Raw genomic sequence first — 21,829 nt, forward strand, 5'->3', positions numbered from 1 at the left:
TTGTAAGTAAATACCACAACTTCTTTATCCATTTTTCACTTTCTGCGATGTTGAACTTGTACTGTACACGAGGTTCTTGTAAACAGAGCCGTTCCAAACTTTGGGGTGGCTGTGTCTTTTTGATTTTAATTTCCCTAAGCTATAGGACCATAAGTGGAAGTGCCCTAGGTTCTGTTGCTTTGTTTTTTAGATGTTTCAGGAAACACCATACACTTCTCCCGAGTGGTTGTTGGCAATTTACATCCCGCCCATCAGCATAACAAGGCTCCCAGTTCTCCATGGCCTGTCCTGCCTTTCTGGATTTTACACTTTTTTCAGATGGCCCTTTTGACCGGGGGGAAGTGAGACTTCATTGTAGTGCAGATTTCCTTTGCAAGCTTGCTTGTTTGGCCAAAAAGGGCGTATGGGTTTTTACCTTAATATATTCAGGAAAAAACGCATACGCCCTTTTTGGCCAAGTGCATCATTGTGGACGTTCTGCCTCTTTTCCTATGCTTTCAATGCAATTCCAGTCTACCTCCTGAAATCGGTTTCCTGCAATTCTGCCCCGCTTTCAAGTCCTCTTGGCAGCCTTAGTTCAGTCTATTTTTGGACGATAGCTGTCATTTATAACTCTGCAGGTTTGTGAATTACAGTGCCCCTGAGCTCCTTTCTTCAACTCACTTTCTTGTGACCTGGCCGCAACACCGCAGGATGGCTTCAGGCCCTAATCTGGTTCCGGTACGGCACGCTGAGCCTTTGGTTATTTCCTCTTCCTGGTGGGAAATGAGAGTTAAATTTGCCCGTCCAGACACCTCCAGCTAGTCTCTCATTGGTTCTCGCTATTCCTGTTCATCTTGCGCAGAAATTGCAAACTGGGCCAAACAGGAGGTTAAAGGCGCTGACTCTCCAAGTGGGGAGAGTGTTAGTAAAGCGTCTGGAATGTTGCACCCGAGTACCAGGGGAGGAAAACTGAGACATATTTGAACACGTCTCCCGTTCACATGGTTGATCATACTTGGGTTCCACATGCATGTTTTAGCTGAAGGAAGAATACCTTAAACCTGGAGAGTTCAGACCCGTGTAATGGGTATACCATGCAATATGACTTCAAAGGGTCTTCATTTGCTCACTGAACCTCTCCAATCCTATCACTGCTGCGTTTATGCCCCTGTACACATGCTTGATTCTCTTTCGGAGACATAGCAATCCATAGGATTTAAGATACTTACTAGTCAGGTACATACTTAGGCGTTTAATATGGGGTGTTGAGTCCATTTCGTTGAGCAAGGAGTAGCTCTTGTCTATTCCATATTTGGCTTAAGGAACTTTATCTGTGCTCATTTCAATCTCTGGTTTTATGCAGCACCCCAACTCACCTTTACCCTTAAGCAAGCATAAGTTGGTTTTCTAAATTTGAGACCCTGTTCTGTTTTGGAATGCAGTTCCTGTGTAGCCAAGTTTACATTCCGTGTATTAGTGATATCTTATGATGTTTCTTTTTCTGTGTGACTTATTTCAGTTAGAATCATCGTACCTGAATCCACTCATTATGCTGCTACGGGCCTGATGACATAGATTTCATTGCTGAGTGATACTGCATTGTACGTAAGTACCACAAGTTCTTTATCCATTTTTCACTTTCTGTGATATTGAACTTGTACGGTAAACGAGGTTCTTGTAAACGGAGGCGTCCCAAACTTTGGGGTGGCTGTGTCTTTTTGATTTTAATTTCCCTAAGCTATAGGACCATAAGTGGCAGTGCCCTAGGCTCTGTTGCTTTGTTTTTTAGATGTTTCAGGAAGCACCATACACTTCTCCCGAGTGTCTGTTGGCAATTTACATCCCGCCCATCAGCATAACAAGGCTCCCAGTTCTCCATGGCCTTTCCTGCCTTTCTGGATTTTACACTTTTTTCAGATGGCCCTTTTGACCAGGGGGAAGTGAGACTTCATTGTAGTGCAGATTTCCTTTGCAAGCTTGCTTGGTTGGCCAAAAAGGGCGTATGCGTTTTTTCCTGAATATATTCAGGAAAAAACGCATACGCCCTTTTTGGCCAAGTGCATCATTGTGGACGTTCTGCCTCTTTTCCTATGCTTTCAATGCAATTCCAGTCTACCTCCTGAAATCGGTTTCCTGCAATTCTGCCCCGCTTTCAAGTCCTCTTGGCAGCCTTACTTCAGTCTATTTTTGGACGATAGCTGTCATTTATAACTCTGCAGGTTTGTGAATTACAGTGCCCCTGAGCTCCTTTCTTCAACTCGCTTTCTTTTGAGCTGGCCGCAACACCGCAGGATGGCTTCAGGCCCTAATCTGGTTCCGGTCCGGCACGCTGAGCCTTTGGTTATTTCCTCTTCCTGGTGGGAAATGAGAGTTAAATTTGCCCGTCCAGACACCTCCAGCTAGCCTCTCATTGGTTCTCGCTATTCCTGTTCATCTTCCGCAGAAATTGCAAACTGGGCCAAACAGGAGGTTAAAGGCGCTGACTCTCCAAGTGGGGAGAGTGTTAGTAAAGCGTCTGGAATGTTGCACCCGAGTACCAGGGGAGGAAAACTGAGACATATTTGAACACGTCTCCCGTTTACATGGTTGATCATACTTGGGTTCCACATGCATGTTTTAGCTGAAGGAAGAATACCTTAAACCTGGAGAGTTGAGACCCGTGTAATGGGTACCATGCAATATGATTTCAAAGGGTCTTCATTTGCTCACCGAACCTCTCCAATCCTATCACTGCTGCGTTTATGCCCCTGTACACATGCTTGATTCTCTTTCGGAGACATAGCAATCCATAGGTTTTAAGATACTTACTAGTCAGGTACATTCTTAGGCGTTTAATATGCGGTGTTGAGTCTATTTCGTTGAGCAAGGAGTAGCTCTTGTCTATTCCATATTTGACTTAAGGAACTTTATCTGTGCTCATTTCAATCTCTGGTTTTATGCAGCACCCCAACTCACCTTTACCCTTAAGCAAGCATAAGTTGGTTTTCTAAATTTGAGACCCTGTTCTGTTCTGTAATTCAGTTCCTGTGTAGCCAAGTTTACATTCCGTGTATTACTGATATCTTATGATGTTTCTTTTTCTGTGTGACTTATTTCAGTTAGAATCATCGTACCTGAATCCACTCATTATGCTGCTACGGGCCTGATGACATAGATTTCATTGCTGAGTGATACTGCATTGTACGTAAGTACCACAAGTTGTTTATCCATTTTTCACTTTCTGTGATATTGAACTTGTACGGTAAACGAGGTTCTTGTAAACGGAGGCGTCCCAAACTTTGGGGTGGCTGTGTCTTTTTGATTTTAATTTCCCTAAGCTATAGGACCATAAGTGGAAGTGCCCTAGGCTCTGTTCCTTTGTTTTTTAGATGTTTCAGGAAACACCATACACTTCTCCCGAGTGGTTGTTGGCAATTTACATCCCGCCCATCAGCATAACAAGGCTCCCAGTTCTCCATGGCCTGTCCTGCCTTTCTGGATTTTACACTTTTTTCAGATGGCCCTTTTGACCGGGGGGAAGTGAGACTTCATTGTAGTGCAGATTTCCTTTGCAAGCTTGCTTGGTTGGCCAAAAAGGGCGTATGTGTTTTTTCCTGAATATATTCAGGAAAAGACGCATACGCCCTTTTTGGCCAAGTGCATCATTGTGGACGTTCTGCCTCTTTTCCTATGCTTTCAATGCAATTCCAGTCTACCTCCTGAAATCGGTTTCCTGCAATTCTGCCCCGCTTTCAAGTCCTCTTGGCAGCCTTACTTCAGTCTATTTTTGGACGATAGCTGTCATTTATAACTCTGCATGTTTGTGAATTACAGTGCCCCTGAGCTCCTTTCTTCAACTCGCTTTCTTGTGACCTGGCCGCAACACCGCAGGATGGCTTCAGGCCCTAATCTGGTTCCGGCCCGGCATGCTGAGCCTTTGGTTAATTCCTCTTCCTGGTGGGAAATGAGAGTTAAATTTGCCCGTCCAGACACCTCCAGCTAGCCTCTCATTGGTTCTCGCTATTCCTGTTCATCTTTCGCAGAAATTGCAAACTGGGCCAAACAGGAGGTTAAAGGGACTGACTCTCCAAGTGGGGAGAGTGTTAGTAAAGCGTCTGGAATGTTGCACCCGAGTACCAGGGGAGGAAAACTGAGACATATTTGAACACGTCACCCGATCACATGGTTGATCATACTCTAGGTTCCACATGCATGTTTTAGCTGAAGGAAGAATACCTTAAACCTGGGTAGTTGAAACCCGTGGAATGGGTACCATGCAATATGACTTCAAAGGGTCTTCATTTGCTCACCAAACCTCTCCAATCCTATCACTGCTGCGTTTATGCCCCTGTACACATGCTTGATTCTCTTTCGGAGACATAGCAATCCATAGGTTTTAAGATACTTACTAGTCAGGTACATTCTTAGGCGTTTAATATGCGGTGTTGAGTCCATTTCGTTGAGCAAGGAGTAGCTCTTGTCTATTCCATATTTGGCTTAAGGAACTTTATCTGTGCTCATTTCAATCTCTGGTTTTATGCAGCACCCCAACTCACCTTTACCCTTAAGCATGAATAAGTTGGTTTTCTAAATTTGAGACCCTGTTCTGTTCTGTAATTCAGTTCCTGTGTAGCCAAGTTTACATTCCGTGTATTACTGATATCTTATGATGTTTCTTTTTCTGTGTGACTTATTTCAGTTAGAATCATCATACTTGAATCCACTCATTGTGCTGCTGAGGGCCTGATGACACAGATTTCATTGCTGAGTGATATTGCTTTGTAAGTAAATACCACAACTTCTTTATCCATTTTTCACTTTCTGCGATGTTGAACTTGTACTGTAAACGAGGTTCTTGTAAACAGAGGCATCCCAAACTTTGGGGTGGCTGTGTCTTTTTGATTTTAATTTCCCTAAGCTATAGGACCATAAGTGGAAGTGCCCTAGGTTCTGTTGCTTTGTTTTTTAGATGTTTCAGGAAACACCATACACTTCTCCCGAGTGGTTGTTGGCAATTTACATCCCGGCCATCAGCATAACAAGGCTCCCAGTTCTCCATGGCCTGTCCTGCCTTTCTGGATTTTACACTTTTTTCAGATGGCCCTTTTGACCGGGGGGAAGTGAGACTTCATTGTAGTGCAGATTTCCTTTGCAAGCTTGCTTGGTTGGCCAAAAAGGGCGTATGCGTTTTTTCCTGAATATATTCAGGAAAAAACGCATACGCCCTTTTTGGCCAAGTGCATCATTGTGGACGTTCTGCCTCTTTTCCTATGCTTTCAATGCAATTGCAGTCTACCTCCTGAAATCGGTTTCCTGCAATTCTGCCCCGTTTTCAAGTCCTCTTGGCAGCCTTACTTCAGTCTATTTTTGGACGATAGCTGTCATTTATAACTCTGCAGGTTTGTGAATTACAGTGCCCCTGAGCTCCTTTTTTCAACTCGTTTTCTTTTCAGCTGGCCGCAACACCGCAGGATGGCTTCAGGCCCTAATCTGGTTCCGGCACGGCACGCTGAGCCTTTGGTTAATTCCTCTTCCTGGTGGGAAATGAGAGTTAAATTTGCCCGTCCAGACACCTCCAGCTAGCCTCTCATTTGTTCTCGCTATTCCTGTTCATCTTCCGCAGAAATTGCAAACTGGGCCAAACAGGAGGTTAAAGGGACTGACTCTCCATGTCGGGAGAGTGTTAGTAAAGCATCTGGAATGTTTCACCCGAGTACCAGGGGAGGAAATCTGAGACATATTTGAACACGTCTCCCGATCACATGGTTGATCATACTCTAGGTTCCAAATGCATGTTTTAGCTGAAGGAAGAATACCTTAAACCTGGGTAGTTGAAACCCGTGGAATGGGTACCATGCAATATGACTTCAAAGGGTCTTCATTTGCTCACCGAACCTCTCCAATCCTATCACTGCTGCGTTTATGCCCCTGTACACACGCTTGATTCTCTTTTGGAGACATAGCAATCCATAGGTTTTAAGATACTTACTAGTCAGGTACATTCTTAGGCGTTTAATATGCGGTGTTGAGTCCATTTCGTTGAGCAAGGAGTAGCTCTTGTCTATTCCATATTTGGCTTAAGGAACTTTATCTGTGCTCATTTCAATCTCTGGTTTTATGCAGCACCCCAACTCACCTTTACCCTTAAGCAAGCATATGTTGGTTTTCTAAATTTGAGACCCTGTTCTGTTTTGGAATGCAGTTCCTGTGTAGCCAAGTTTACATTCCGTGTATTAGTGATATCTTATGATGTTTCTTTTTCTGTGTGACATATTTCAGTTAGAATCATCGTACCTGAATCCACTCATTATGCTGCTACGGGCCTGATGACATAGATTTCACTGCTGAGTGATACTGCATTGTACGTAAGTACCACAAGTTCTTTATCCATTTTTCACTTTCTGTGATATTGAACTTGTACGGTAAACGAGGTTCTTGTAAACGGTGGCGTCCCAAACTTTGGGGTGGCTGTGTCTTTTTGATTTTAATTTCCCTAAGCTATAGGACCATAAGTGGAAGTGCCCTAGGCTCTGGTGCTTTGTTTTTTAGATGTTTCAGGAAACACCATACACTTCTCCCGAGTGGTTGTTGGCAATTTACATCCCGCCCATCAGCATAACAAGGCTCCCAGTTCTCCATGGCCTGTCCTGCCTTTCTGGATTTTACACTTTTTTCAGATGGCCCTTTTGACCGGGGGGAAGTGAGACTTCACTGTAGTGCAGATTTCCTTTGCAAGCTTGCTTGGTTGGCCAAAAAGGGCGTATGCGTTTTTTCCTGAATATATTCAGGAAAAAACGCATACGCCCTTTTTGGCCAAGTGCATCATTGTGGACGTTCTGCCTCTTTTCCTATGCTTTCAATGCAATTCCAGTCTACCTCCTGAAATCGGTTTCCTGCAATTCTGCCCCGCTTTCAAGTCCTCTTGGCAGCCTTAGTTCAGTCTATTTTTGGACGATAGCTGTCATTTATAACTCTGCAGGTTTGTGAATTACAGTGCCCCTGAGCTCCTTTCTTCAACTCGCTTTCTTGTGACCTGGCCGCAACACCGCAGGATGGCTTCAGGCCCTAATCTGGTTCCGGCACGGCACGCTGAGCCTTTGGTTATTTCCTCTTCCTGGTGGGAAATGAGAGTTAAATTTGCCGGTCCAGACACCTCCAGCTAGTCTCTCATTGGTTCTCGCTATTCCTGTTCATCTTGCGCAGAAATTGCAAACTGGGCCAAACAGGAGGTTAAAGGCGCTGACTCTCCAAGTGGGGAGAGTGTTAGTAAAGCGTCTGGAATGTTGCACCCGAGTACCAGGGGAGGAAAACTGAGACATATTTGAACACGTCTCCCGTTCACATGGTTGATCATACTTGGGTTCCACATGCATGTTTTAGCTGAAGGAAGAATACCTTAAACCTGGAGAGTTAAGACCCGTGTAATGGGTACCATGCAATATGACTTCAAAGGGTCTTCATTTGCTCACCGAACCTCTCCAATCCTATCACTGCTGCGTTTATGCCCCTGTACACATGCTTGATTCTCTTTCGGAGACATAGCAATTAATAGGTTTTACGATACTTACTAGTCAGGTATATTCTTAGGCGTTTAATATGGGGTGTTGAGTCCATTTCGTTGAGCAAGGAGTAGCTCTTGTCTATTCCATATTTGACTTAAGGAACTTTATATGTGCTCATTTCAATCTCTGGTTTTATGCAGCACCCCAACTCATCTTTACCCTTAAGCAAGCATAAGTTGGTTTTCTAAATTTGAGACCCTGTTCTGTTCTGTAATTCAGTTCCTGTGTAGCCAAGTTTACATTCCGTGTATTACTGATATCTTATGATGTTTCTTTTTCTGTGTGACTTACTTCAGTTAGAATCATGATACCTGAATCCACTCATTGTGCTGCTAAGGGCCTGATGACACAGATTTCATTGCTGAGTGATATTGCTTTGTAAGTAAATACCACAACTTCTTTATCCATTTTTCACTTTCTGCGATGTTGAACTTGTACTGTAAACGAGGTTCTTGTAAACAGAGCCGTTCCAAACTTTGGGGTGGCTGTGTCTTTTTGATTTTAATTTCCCTAAGCTATAGGACCATAAGTGGAAGTGCCCTAGGTTCTGTTGCTTTGTTTTTTAGATGTTTCAGGAAACACCATACACTTCTCCCTAGTGGTTGTTGGCAATTTTCATCCCACCCATCAGCATAACAAGGCTCCCAGTTCTCCATGGCCTGTCCTGCCTTTCTGGATTTTACACTTTTTTCAGATGGCCCTTTTGACCGGGGGGAAGTGAGACTTCATTGTAGTGCAGATTTCCTTTGCAAGCTTGCTTGGTTGGCCAAAAAGGGCGTATGCGTTTTTACCTTAATATATTCAGGAAAAAACGCATACGCCCTTTTTGGCCAAGTGCATCATTGTGGACGTTCTGCCTCTTTTCCTATGCTTTCAATGCAATTCCAGTCTACCTCCTGAAATCGGTTTCCTGCAATTCTGCCCCGCTTTCAAGTCCTCTTGGCAGCCTTACTTCAGTCTATTTTTGGACGATAGCTGTCATTTATAACTCTGCAGGTTTGTGAATTACAGTGCCCCTGAGCTCCTTTCTTCAACTCACTTTCTTGTGACCTGGCCGCAACACCGCAGGATGGCTTCAGGCCCTAATCTGGTTCCGGCACGGCACGCTGAGCCTTTGGTTATTTCCTCTTCCTGGTGGGAAATGAGAGTTAAATTTGCCCGTCCAGACACCTCCAGCTAGTCTCTCATTGGTTCTCGCTATTCCTGTTCATCTTGCGCAGAAATTGCAAACTGGGCCAAACAGGAGGTTAAAGGCGCTGACTCTCCAAGTGGGGAGAGTGTTAGTAAAGCGTCTGGAATGTTGCACCCGAGTACCAGGGGAGGAAAACTGAGACATATTTGAACACGTCTCCCGTTCACATGGTTGATCATACTTGGGTTCCACATGCATGTTTTAGCTGAAGGAAGAATACCTTAAACCTGGAGAGTTAAGACCCGTGTAATGGGTACCATGCAATATGACTTCAAAGGGTCTTCATTTGCTCACCGAACCTCTCCAATCCTATCACTGCTGCGTTTATGCCCCTGTACACATGCTTGATTCTCTTTCGGAGACATAGCAATCCATAGGTTTTACGATACTTACTAGTCAGGTACATTCTTAGGCGTTTAATATGGGGTGTTGAGTCCATTTCGTTGAGCAAGGAGTAGCTCTTGTCTATTCCATATTTGACTTAAGGAACTTTATCTGTGCTCATTTCAATCTCTGGTTTTATGCAGCACCCCAACTCATCTTTACCCTTAAGCAAGCATAAGTTGGTTTTCTAAATTTGAGACCCTGTTCTGTTCTGTAATTCAGTTCCTGTGTAGCCAAGTTTACATTCCGTGTATTACTGATATCTTATGATGTTTCTTTTTCTGTGTGACTTACTTCAGTTAGAATCATCATACCTGAATCCACTCATTGTGCTGCTAAGGGCCTGATGACACAGATTTCATTGCTGAGTGATATTGCTTTGTAAGTAAATACCACAACTTCTTTATCCATTTTTCACTTTCTGCGATGTTGAACTTGTACTGTAAACGAGGTTCTTGTAAACAGAGCCGTTCCAAACTTTGGGGTGGCTGTGTCTTTTTTATTTTAATTTCCCTAAGCTATAGGACCATAAGTGGAAGTGCCCTAGGTTCTGTTGGTTTGTTTTTTAGATGTTTCAGGAAACACCATACACTTCTCCCGAGTGGTTGTTGGCAATTTACATCCCGGCCATCAGCATAACAAGGCTCCCAGTTCTCCATGGCCTGTCCTGCCTTTCTGGATTTTACACTTTTTTCAGATGGCCCTTTTGACCGGGGGGAAGTGAGACTTCATTGTAGTGCAGATTTCCTTTGCAAGCTTGCTTGGTTGGCCAAAAAGGGCGTATGCGTTTTTTCCTGAATATATTCAGGAAAAAACGCATACGCCCTTTTTGGCCAAGTGCATCATTGTGGACGTTCTGCCTCTTTTCCTATGCTTTCAATGCAATTCCAGTCTACCTCCTGAAATCGGTTTCCTGCAATTCTGCCCCGCTTTCAAGTCCTCTTGGCAGCCTTACTTCAGTCTATTTTTGGACGATAGCTGTCATTTATAACTCTGCAGGTTTGTGAATTACAGTGCCCCTGAGCTCCTTTCTTCAACTCGCTTTCTTTTGAGCTGGCCGCAACACCGCAGGATGGCTTCAGGCCCTAATCTGGTTCCGGTACGGCACGCTGAGCCTTTGGTTATTTCCTCTTCCTGGTGGGAAACGAGAGTTAAATTTGCCCGTCCAGACACCTCCAGCTAGCCTCTCATTGGTTCTCACTATTCCTGTTCATCTTCCGCAGAAATTGCAAACTGGGCCAAACAGGAGGTTAAAGGCGCTGACTCTCCAAGTGGGGAGAGTGTTAGTAAAGCGTCTGGAATGTTGCACCCGAGTACCAGGGGAGGAAAACTGAGACATATTTGAACACGTCTCCCGTTCACATGGTTGATCATACTTGGGTTCCACATGCATGTTTTAGCTGAAGGAAGAATACCTTAAACTTGGAGAGTTGAGACCCGTGTAATGGGTACCATGCAATATGACTTCAAAGGGTCTTCATTTGCTCACCGAACCTCTCCAATCCTATCACTGCTGCGTTTATGCCTCTGCACACATGCTTGATTCTCTTTCGGAGACATAGCAATCTATAGGTTGTAAGATACTTACTTGTCAGGTACATTCTTAGGCGTTTAATATGCGGTGTTGAGTCCATTTCGTTGAGCAAGGAGTAGCTCTTGTCTATTCCATATTTGTCTTAAGGAACTTTATCTGTGCTCATTTCAATCTCTGGTTTTATGCAGCACCCCAACTCACCTTTCCCCTTAAGCAAGCATAAGTTGCTTTTCTAAATTTGAGACCCAGTTCTGTTTTGGAATGCAGTTCCTGTGAAGCCAAGTTTACATTCCGTGTATTAGTGATATCTTATGATGTTTCTTTTTCTGTGTGACTTATTTCAGTTAGAATCATCATACCTGAATCTACTCATTATGCTGCTAAGGGCCTGATGACATAGATTTCATTGCTGAGTGATACTGCATTGTACGTAAGTACCACAAGTTCTTTATCCATTTTTCACTTTCTGCGATGTTGAACTTGTACTGTAAACGAGGTTCTTGTAAACAGAGCCGTTCCAAACTTTGGGGTGGCTGTGTCTTTTTGATTTTAATTTCCCTAAGCTATAGGACCATAAGTGGAAGTGCCCTAGGCTCTGTTGCTTTGTTTTTTAGATGTTTCAGGAAACACCATACACTTCTCCCAAGTGTCTGTTGGCAATTTACATCCCGCCCTTCAGCATAACAAGGCTCCCAGTTCTCAATGGCCTGTTGCCTTTCTGGATTTTACACTTTTTTCAGATGGCCCTTTTGACCGGGGGGAAGTGAGACTTCATTGTAGTGCAGATTTCCTTTGCAAGCTTGCTTGGTTGGCCAAAAAGGGCGTATGCGTTTTTTCCTGAATATATTCAGGAAAAAACGCATACGCCCTTTTTGGCCAAGTGCATCATTGTGGACGTTCTGCCTCTTTTCCTATGCTTTCAATGCAATTCCAGTCTACCTCCTGAAATCGGTTTCCTGCAATTCTGCCCCGCTTTCAAGTCCTCTTGGCAGCCTTACTTCAGTCTATTTTTGGACGATAGCTGTCATTTATAACTCTGCAGGTTTGTGAATTACAGTGCCCCTGAGCTCCTTTCTTCAACTCGCTTTCTTGTGACCTGGCCGCAACACCGCAGGATGGCTTCAGGCCCTAATCTGGTTCCGGGCCGGCATGCTGAGCCTTTGGTTAATTCCTCTTCCTGGTGGGAAATGAGAGTTAAATTTGCCCGTCCAGACACCTCCAGCTAGCCTCTCATTGGTTCTCGCTATTCCTGTTCATCTTCCGCAGAAATTGCAAACTGGGCCAAACAGGAGGTTAAAGGGACTGACTCTCCAAGTGGGGAGAGTGTTAGTAAAGCGTCTGGAATGTTGCACCCGAGTACCAGGGGAGGAAAACTGAGACATATTTGAACACGTCTCCCGATCACATGGTTGATCATACTCTAGGTTCCACATGCATGTTTTAGCTGAAGGAAGAATACCTTAAACCTGGGTAGTTGAAACCCGTGGAATGGGTACCATGCAATATGACTTCAAAGGGTCTTCATCTGCTCACCGAACCTCTCCAATCCTATCACTGCTGCGTTTATGCCCCTGTACACATGCTTGATTCTCTTTCGGAGACATAGCAATCCATAGGTTTTAAGATACTTACTAGTCAGGTACATTCTTAGGCGTTTAATATGGGGTGTTGAGTCCATTTCGTTGAGCAAGGAGTAGCTCTTGTCTATTCCATATTTGGCTTAAGGAACTTTATCTGTGCTCATTTCAATCTCTGGTTTTATGCAGCACCCCAACTCACCTTTACCCTTAAGCAAGAATACGTTGGTTTTCTAAATTTGAGACCCTGTTCTGTTCTGTAATTCAGTTCCTGTGTAGCCAAGTTTCCATTCCGTGTATTACTGATATCTTATGATGTTTCTTTTTCTGTGTGACTTATTTCAGTTAGAATCATCATACCTGAATCCACTCATTGTGCTGCTAAGGGCCTGATGACACAGATTTCATTGCTGAGTGATATTGCTTTGTAAGTAAATACCACAACTTCTTTATCCATTTTTCACTTTCTGCGATGTTGAACTTGTACTGTAAACGAGGTTCTTGTAAACAGAGCCGTTCCAAACTTTGAGGTGGCTGTGTCTTTTTGATTTTAATTTCCCTAAGCTACAGGATCATAAGTGGAAGTGCCCTAGGCTCTGTTGCTTTGTTTTTTAGATGTTTCAGGAAACACCATACACTTCTCCCGAGTGGTTGTTGGCAATTTACATCCCGCCCATCAGCATAACAAGGCTCCCAGTTCTCCATGGCCTGTCCTGCCTTTCTGGATTTTACACTTTTTTCAGATGGCCCTTTTGACCGGGGGGAAGTGAGACTTCATTGTAGTGCAGATTTCCTTTGCAAGCTTGCTTGGTTGGCCAAAAAGGGCGTATGCGTTTTTTCCTGAATATATTCAGGAAAAAACGCATACGCCCTTTTTGGCCAAGTGCATCATTGTGGACGTTCTGCCTCTTTTCCTATGCTTTCAATGCAATTCCAGTCTACCTCCTGAAATCGGTTTCCTGCAATTCTGCCCCGCATTCAAGTCCTCTAGGCAGCCTTACTTCAGTCTATTTTTGGACGATAGCTGTCATTTATAACTCTGCAGGTTTGTGAATTACAGTGCCCCTGAGCTCCTTTCTTCAACTCGCTTTCTTTTGAGCTGTCCGCAACACCGCAGGATGGCTTCAGGCCCTAATCTGGTTCCGGCCCGGCATGCTGAGCCTTTGGTTAATTCCTCTTCCTGGTGGGAAATGAGAGTTAAATTTGCCCGTCCAGACACCTCCAGCTAGTCTCTCATTGGTTCTCGCTATTCCTGTTCATCTTCCGCAGAAATTGCAAACTGGGCCAAACAGGAGATTAAAGGCGCTGACTCTCCAAGTGGGGAGAGTGTTAGTAAAGCGTCTGGAATGTTGCACCGGAGTACCAGGGCAGGAAAACTGAGACATATTTGAACACGTCTCCCGTTCACATGGTTGATCATACTTGGGTTCCACATGCATGTTTTAGCTGAAGGAAGAATACCTTAAACCTGGAGAGTTGAGACCCGTGTAATGGGTACCATGTAATATGACTTCAAAGGGTCTTCATTTGCTCACCGAACCTCTCCAATCCTATCACTGCTGCGTTTATGCCCCTGTACACATGCTTGATTCTCATTCGGAGACATAGCAATCAATAGGTTTTAAGATACTTACTAGTCAGGTACATTCTTAGGCGTTTAATATGCGGTGTTGAGTCCATTTCGTTGAGCAAGGAGTAGCTCTTGTCTATTCCATATTTGACTTAAGGAACTTTATCTGTGCTCATTTCAATCTCTGGTTTTATGCAGCACCCCAACTCACCTTTACCCTTAAGCAAGCATAAGTTGGTTTTCTAAATTTGAGACCCTGTTCTGTTCTGTAATTCAGTTCCTGTGTAGCAAAGTTTACATTCCGTGTATTACTGATATCTTATGATGTTTCTTTTTCTGTGTGACTTACTTCAGTTAGAATCATCATACCTGAATCCACTCATTGTGCTGCTAAGGGCCTGATGACACAGATTTCATTGCTGAGTGATATTGCTTTGTAAGTAAATACCACAACTTCTTTATCCATTTTTCACTTTCTGCGATGTTGAACTTGTACTGTAAACGAGGTTCTTGTAAACAGAGCCATTCCAAACTTTGGGGTGGCTGTGTCTTTTTGATTTTAATTTCCCTAAGCTATAGGACCATAAGTGGAAGTGCCCTAGGTTCTGTTGCTTTGTTTTTTAGATGTTTCAGGAAACACCATACACTTCTCCCGAGTGGTTGTTGGCAATTTACATCCCGCCCATCAGCATAACAAGGCTCCCAGTTCTCCATGGCCTGTCCTGCCTTTCTGGATTTTACACTTTTTTCAGATGGCCCTTTTGACCGGGGGGAAGTGAGACTTTGTTGTAGTGCAGATTTCCTTTGCAAGCTTGCTTGGTTGGCCAAAAAGGGCGTATGCGTTTTTTCCTGAATATATTCAGGAAAAAACGCATACGCCCTTTTTGGCCAAGTGCATCATTGTGGACGTTCTGCCTCTTTTCCTATGCTTTCAATGCAATTCCAGTCTACCTCCTGAAATCGGTTTCCTGCAATTCTGCCCCGCTTTCAAGTCCTCTTGGCAGCCTTACTTCAGTCTATTTTTGGACGATAGCTGTCATTTATAACTCTGCAGGTTTGTGAATTACAGTGCCCCTGAGCTCCTTTCTTCAACTCGCTTTCTTTTGAGCTGGCCGCAACACCGCAGGATGGCTTCAGGCCCTAATCTGGTTCCGGTACGGCACGCTGAGCCTTTGGTTATTTCCTCTTCCTGGTGGGAAATGAGAGTTAAATTTGCCCGTCCAGACACCTCCAGCTAGCCTCTCATTGGTTCTCGCTATTCCTGTTCATCTTCCGCAGAAATTGCAAACTGGGCCAAACAGGAGGTTAAAGGCACTGACTCTCCAAGTGGGGAGAGTGTTAGTAAAGCGTCTGGAATGTTGCACCCGAGTACCAGGGGAGGAAAACTGAGACATATTTGAACACGTCTCCCGTTCACATGGTTGATCATACTTGAGTTCCACATGCATGTTTTAGCTGAAGGAAGAATACCTTAAACCTGGAGAGTTAAGACCCGTGTAATGGGTACCATGCAATATGACTTCAAAGGGTCTTCATTTGCTCACCGAACCTCTCCAATCCTATCACTGCTGTGTTTATGCCCCTGTACACATGCTTGATTCTCTTTCGGAGACATAGCAATCCATAGGTTTTAAGATACTTACTAGTCAGGTACATCCTTAGGCGTTTAATATGCGGTGTTGAGTCCATTTCGTTGAGCAAGGAGTAGCTCTTGTCTATTCCATATTTGACTTAAGGAACTTTATCTGTGCTCATTTCAATCTCTGGTTTTATGCAGCACCCCAACTCACCTTTACCCTTAAGCAAGCATAAGTTAGTTTTCTAAATTTGAGACCCTGTTCTGTTCTGTAATTCAGTTCCTGTGTAGCCAAGTTTACATTCCGTGTATTACTGATATCTTATGATGTTTCTTTTTCTCTGTGACTTATTTCAGTTAGAATCATCATACCTGAATCTACTCATTGTGATGCTAAGGGCCTGATGACATAGATTTCATTGCTGAGTGATATTGCTTTGTAAGTAAATACCACAACTTCTTTATCCATTTTTCACTTTCTGCGATGTTGAACTTGTACTGTAAACGAGGTTCTTGTAAACAGAGGCGTCCCAAACTTTGGGGTGGCTGTGTCTTTTTGATTTTAATTTCCCTAAGCTATAGGACCATAAGTGGCAGTGCCCTAGGCTCTGTTGCTTTGTTTTTTAGATGTTTCAGGAAACACCATACACTTCTCCCGAGTGTCTGTTGGCAATTTACATCCCGCCCATCAGCATAACAAGGCTCCCAGTTCTCCATGGCCTGTCCTGCCTTTCTGGATTTTACACTTTTTTCAGATGGCCCTTTTGACCGGGGGGAAGTGAGACTTCATTGTAGTGCAGATTTCCTTTGCAAGCTTGCTTGGTTGGCCAAAAAGGGTGTATGCGTTTTTTCCTGAATATATTCAGGAAAAAACGCATACGCCCTTTTTGGCCAAGTGCATCATTGTGGACGTTCTGCCTCTTTTCCTAGGCTTTCAATGCAATTCCAGTCTACCTCCTGAAATCGGTTTCCTGCAATTCTGCCCCGCTTTCAAGTCCTCTTGGCAGCCTTACTTCAGTCTATTTTTGGACGATAGCTGTCATTTATAACTCTGCAGGTTTGTGAATTACAGTGCCCCTGAGCTCCTTTCTTCAACTCGCTTTCTTGTGACCTGGCCGCAACACCGCAGGATGGCTTCAGGCCCTAATCTGGTTCCGGCCCGGCATGCTGAGCCTTTGGTTAATTCCTCTTCCTGGTGGGAAATGAGAGTTAAATTTGCCCGTCCAGACACCTCCAGCTAGCCTCTCATTGGTTCTCGCTATTCCTGTTCATCTTCCGCAGAAATTGCAAACTGGGCCAAACAGGAGGTTAAAGGCGCTGACTCTCCAAGTGGGGAGAGTGTTAGTAAAGCGTCTGGAATGTTGCACCCGAGTACCAGGGGAGGAAAACTGAGACATATTTGAACACGTCTCCCGTTCACATGGTTGATCATACTTGGGTTCCACATGCATGTTTTAGCTGAAGGAAGAATACCTTAAACCTGGGTAGTTGAAACCCGTGGAATGGGTACCATGCAATATGACTTCAAAGGGTCTTCATTTGCTCACCGAACCTCTCCAATCCTATCACTGCTGCGTTTAGCCCCTGTACACATGCTTGATTCTCTTTCGGAGACATAGCAATCCATAGGTTTTAAGATACTTACTAGTCAGGTACATTCTTAGGCGTTTTATATGCGGTGTTGAGTCCATTTCGTTGAGCAAGGAGTAGCTCTTTTCTATTCCATATTTGGCTTAAGGAACTTTATCTGTGCTCATTTCAATCTCTGGTTTTATGCAGCACCCCAACTCACCTTTACCCTTAAGCAAGCATAAGTTGGTTTTCTAAATTTGAGACCCTGTTCTGTTCTGTAATTCAGTTCCTGTGTAGCCAAGTTTACATTCCGTGTATTAGTGATATCTTATGATGTTTCTTTTTCTGTGTGACTTACTTCAGTTAGAATCATCATACCTGAATCCACTCATTGTGCTGCTAAGGGCCTGATGACACAGATTTCATTGCTGAGTGATATTGCTTTGTAAGTAAATACCACAACTTCTTTATCCATTTTTCACTTTCTGCGATGTTGAACTTGTACTGTAAACGAGGTTCTTGTAAACAGAGCCGTTCCAAACTTTGGGGTGGCTGTGTCTTTTTGATTTTAATTTCCCTAAGCTATAGGACCATAAGTGGAAGTGCCCTAGGTTCTGTTGCTTTGTTTTTTAGATGTTTCAGGAAACACCATACACTTCTCCCGAGTGGTTGTTGGCAATTTACATCCCGCCCATCAGCATAACAAGGCTCCCAGTTCTCCATGGCCAGTCCTGCCTTTCTGGATTTTACACTTTTTTCAGATGGCCCTTTTGACCGGGGGGAAGTGAGACTTCATTGTAGTGTAGAGTTCATTTGCAAGCTTGCTTGGTTGGCCAAAAAGGGCGTATGCGTTTTTTCCTGAATATATTCAGGAAAAAACGCATACGCCCTTTTTGGCCAAGTGCATCATTGTGGACGTTCTGCCTCTTTTCCTATGCTTTCAATGCAATTCCAGTCTACCTCCTGAAATCGGTTTCCTGCAATTCTGCCCGTTCAGACACCTCCAGCTAGCCTCTCATTGGTTCTCGCTATTCCTGTTCATCTTCCGCAGAAATTGCAAACTGGGCCAAACAGGAGGTTAAAGGGACTGACTCTCCAAGTCGGGAGAGTGTTAGTAAAGCATCTGGAATGTTGCACCCGAGTACCAGGGGAGGAAAACTGAGACATATTTGAACACGTCTCCCGTTCACATGGTTGATCATACTCTGGGTTCCACATGCATGTTTTAGCTGAAGGAAGAATACCTTAAACCTGGAGAGTTGAGACCCGTGGAATGGGTACCATGCAATATGACTTCAAAGGGTCTTCATTTGCTCACCGAACCTCTCCAATCCTATCACTGCTGCGTTTATGCCCCTGTACACATGCTTGATTCTCTTTCGGAGACATAGCAATCCATAGGTTTTAAGATACTTACTAGTCAGGTACATTCTTAGGGGTTTAATATGGGGTTTTGAGTCCATTTCGTTGAGTAAGGAGTATCTCTTGTCTATTCCATATTTGGCTTAAGGAACTTTATCTGTGCTCATTTCAATCTCTGGTTTTATGCAGCACCCCAACTCACCTTTCCCCTTAAGCAAGCATAAGTTGGTTTTCTAAATTTGAGACCCTGTTCTGTTTTGGAATGCAGTTCCTGTGTAGCCAAGTTTACATTCCGTGTATTACTGATATCTTATGATGTTTCTTTTTCTGTGTGACTTATTTCAGTTAGAATCATCATACCTGAATCCAGTCATTGTGCTGCTGAGGGCCTGATGACACAGATTTCATTGCTGAGTGATATTGCTTTGTAAGTAAATACCACAACTTCTTTATCCATTTTTCACTTTCTGCGATGTTGAACTTGTACTGTAAACGAGGTTCTTGTAAACAGAGCCGTTCCAAACTTTGGGGTGGCTGTGTCTTTTTGATTTTAATTTCCCTAAGCTATAGGACCATAAGTGGAAGTGCCCTAGGTTCTGTTGCTTTGTTTTTTAGATGTTTCAGGAAACACCATACACTTCTCCGGAGTGGTTGTTGGCAATTTACATCCCGCCCATCACCATAACAAGGCTCCCAGTTCTCCATGGCCTGTCCTGCCTTTCTGGATTTTACACTTTTTTCAGATGGCCCTTTTGACCGGGGGGAAGTGAGACTTCATTGTAGTGTAGATTTCCTTTGCAAGCTTGCTTGGTTGGCCAAAAAGGGCGTATGCGTTTTTTCCTGAATATATTCAGGAAAAAACGCATACGCCCTTTTTGGCCAAGTGCATCATTGTGGACTTTCTGCCTCTTTTCCTATGCTTTCAATGCAATTCCAGTCTACCTCCTGAAATCGGTTTCCTGCAATTCTGCCCCGCTTTCAAGTCCTCTTGGCAGCCTTACTTCAGTCTATTTTTGGACGATAGCTGTCATTTATAACTCTGCAGGTTTGTGAATTACAGTGCCCCTGAGCTCCTTTCTTCAACTCGCTTTCTTTTGAACTGGCCGCAACAGCGCAGGATGGCTTCAGGTCCTAATCTGGTTCCGGCACGGCACGCTGGGCCTTTGGTTAGTTCCTCTTCCTGGTGGGAAATGAGAGTTAAATTTGCCCGTCCAGACACCTCCAGCTAGCCTCTCATTGGTTCTCGCTATTCCTGTTCATCTTCCGCAGAAATTGCAAACTGGGCCAAACAGGAGGTTAAAGGGACTGACTCTCCAAGTCGGGAGAGTGTTAGTAAAGCATCTGGAATGTTGCACCCGAGTACCAGGGGAGGAAAACTGAGACATATTTGAACACGTCTCCCGATCACATGGTTGATCATACTCTAGGTTCCACATGCATGTTTTAGCTGAAGGAAGAATACCTTAAACCTGGGTAGTTGAAACCCGTGGAATGGGTACCATGCAATATGACTTCAAAGGGTCTTCATTTGCTCACCAAACCTCTCCAATCCTATCACTGCTGCGTTTATGCCCCTGCACACACGCTTGATTCTCTTTTGGAGACATAGCAATCCATAGGTTTTAAGATACTTACTAGTCAGGTACATTCTTAGGCGTTTAATATGGGGTGTTGAGTCCATTTCGTTGAGCAAGGAGTAGCTCTTGTCTATTCCATATTTGGCTTAAGGAACTTTATCTGTGCTCATTTCAATCTCTGGTTTTATGCAGCACCCCAACTCACCTTTACACTTAAGCAAGCATAAGTTGGTTTTCTAAATTTGAGACCCTGTTCTGTTCTATAATTCAGTTCCTGTGTAGCCAAGTTTACATTCCGTGTATTACTGATATCTTATGATGTTTCTTTTGCTGTGTGACTTACTTCAGTTAGAATCATCATACCTGAATCCACTCATTGTGCTGCTAAGGGCCTGATGACACAGATTTCATTGCTGAGTGATATTGCTTTGTAAGTAAATACCACAACTTCTTTATCCATTTTTCACTTTCTGCGATGTTGAACTTGTACTGTAAACGAGGTTCTTGTAAACAGAGCCGTTCCAAACTTTGGGGTGGCTGTGTCTTTTTGATTTTAATTTCCCTAAGCTATAGGACCATAAGTGGAAGTGCCCTAGGTTCTGTTGCTTTGTTTTTTAGATGCTTCAGGAAACACCATACACTTCTCCCGAGTGGTTGTTGGCAATTTACATCCCGCCCATCAGCATAACAAGGCTCCCAGTTCTCCATGGCCTGTCCTGCCTTTCTGGATTTTACACTTTTTTCAGATGGCCCTTTTGACCGGGGGGAAGTGAGACTTCATTGTAGTGCAGATTTCCTTTGCAAGCTTGCTTGGTTGGCCAAAAAGGGCGTATGTGTTTTTTCCTGAATATATTCAGGAAAAAACGCATACGCCCTTTTTGGCCAAGTGCATCATTGTGGACGTTCTGCCTCTTTTCCTATGCTTGCAATGCAATTCCAGTCTAGCTCCTGAAATCGGTTTCCTGCAATTCTGCCCCGCTTTCAAGTCCTCTTGGCAGCCTTACTTCAGTCTATTTTTGGACGATAGCTGTCATTTATAACTCTGCAGGTTTGTGAATTACAGTGCCCCTGAGCTCCTTTCTTCAACTCGCTTTCTTGTGACCTGGCCGCAACACCGCAGGATGGCTTCAGGCCCTAATCTGGTTCCGGCCCGGCATGCTGAGCCTTTGGTTAATTCCTCTTCCTGGTGGGAAATGAGAGTTAAATTTGCCCGTCCAGACACCTCCAGCTAGCCTCTCATTGGTTCTCGCTATTCCTGTTCATCTTCCGCAGAAATTGCAAACTGGGCCAAACAGGAGGTTAAAGGGACTGACTCTCCAAATGGGGAGAGTGTTAGTAAAGCGCCTGGAATGTTGCACCCGAGTACCAGGGGAGGAAAACTGAGACATATTTGAACACGTCTCCCGTTCACACGGTTGATCATACTCTGGGTTCCACATGCATGTTTTAGCTGAAGGAAGAATACCTAAAACCTGGGTAGTTGAAACCCGTGGAATGGGTACCATGCAATATGACTTCAAAGGGTCTTCATTTGCTCACCGAACCTCTCCAATCCTATCACTGCTGCGTTTATTCCCCTGTACACACGCTTGATTCTCTTTTGGAGACATAGCAATCCATAGGTTTTAAGATACTTACTAGTCAGGTACATTCTTAGGGGTTTAATATGGGGTTTTGAGTCCATTTCGTTGAGCAAGGAGTAGCTCTTGTCATTTCCATATTTGGCTTAAGGAACTTTATCTGTGCTCATTTCAATCTCTGGTTTTATGCAGCACCCCAACTCACCTTTCCCCTTAAGCAAGCATAAGTTGGTTTTCTAAATTTGAGACCCTGTTCTGTTTTGGAATGCAGTTCCTGTGTAGCCAAGTTTACATTCCGTGTATTAGTGATATCTTATGATGTTTCTTTTTCTGTGTGACTTATTTCAGTTAGAATCATCGTACCTGAATCTACTCATTATGC

At 43.9% G+C, this 21,829-nt stretch overlaps 1 long non-coding RNA gene across 50 annotated transcripts in view; it reads left to right on the forward strand.

Moving 5' to 3' along the window:
* LOC307185334 overlaps positions 1-21,829 on the forward strand; it is a 3,778,167-nt gene that overhangs the window by 2,940,681 nt on the left and 815,657 nt on the right. Inside the window, exon 16 of one of the 50 annotated variants that reach the window (XR_013827974.1) lies at positions 7,824-7,905. The exons of the other annotated variants lie outside the window; for them this stretch is intronic. This is a non-coding gene — a long non-coding RNA (uncharacterized lncRNA). The remainder of the gene's footprint in view (positions 1-7,823; positions 7,906-21,829) is intronic. 50 annotated transcript variants of the gene reach the window in all.

Source organism: Stenella coeruleoalba (assembly GCF_951394435.1).
Source record: "Stenella coeruleoalba genome assembly, chromosome: 4".
Lineage (NCBI taxonomy): Eukaryota > Metazoa > Chordata > Mammalia > Artiodactyla > Delphinidae > Stenella > Stenella coeruleoalba.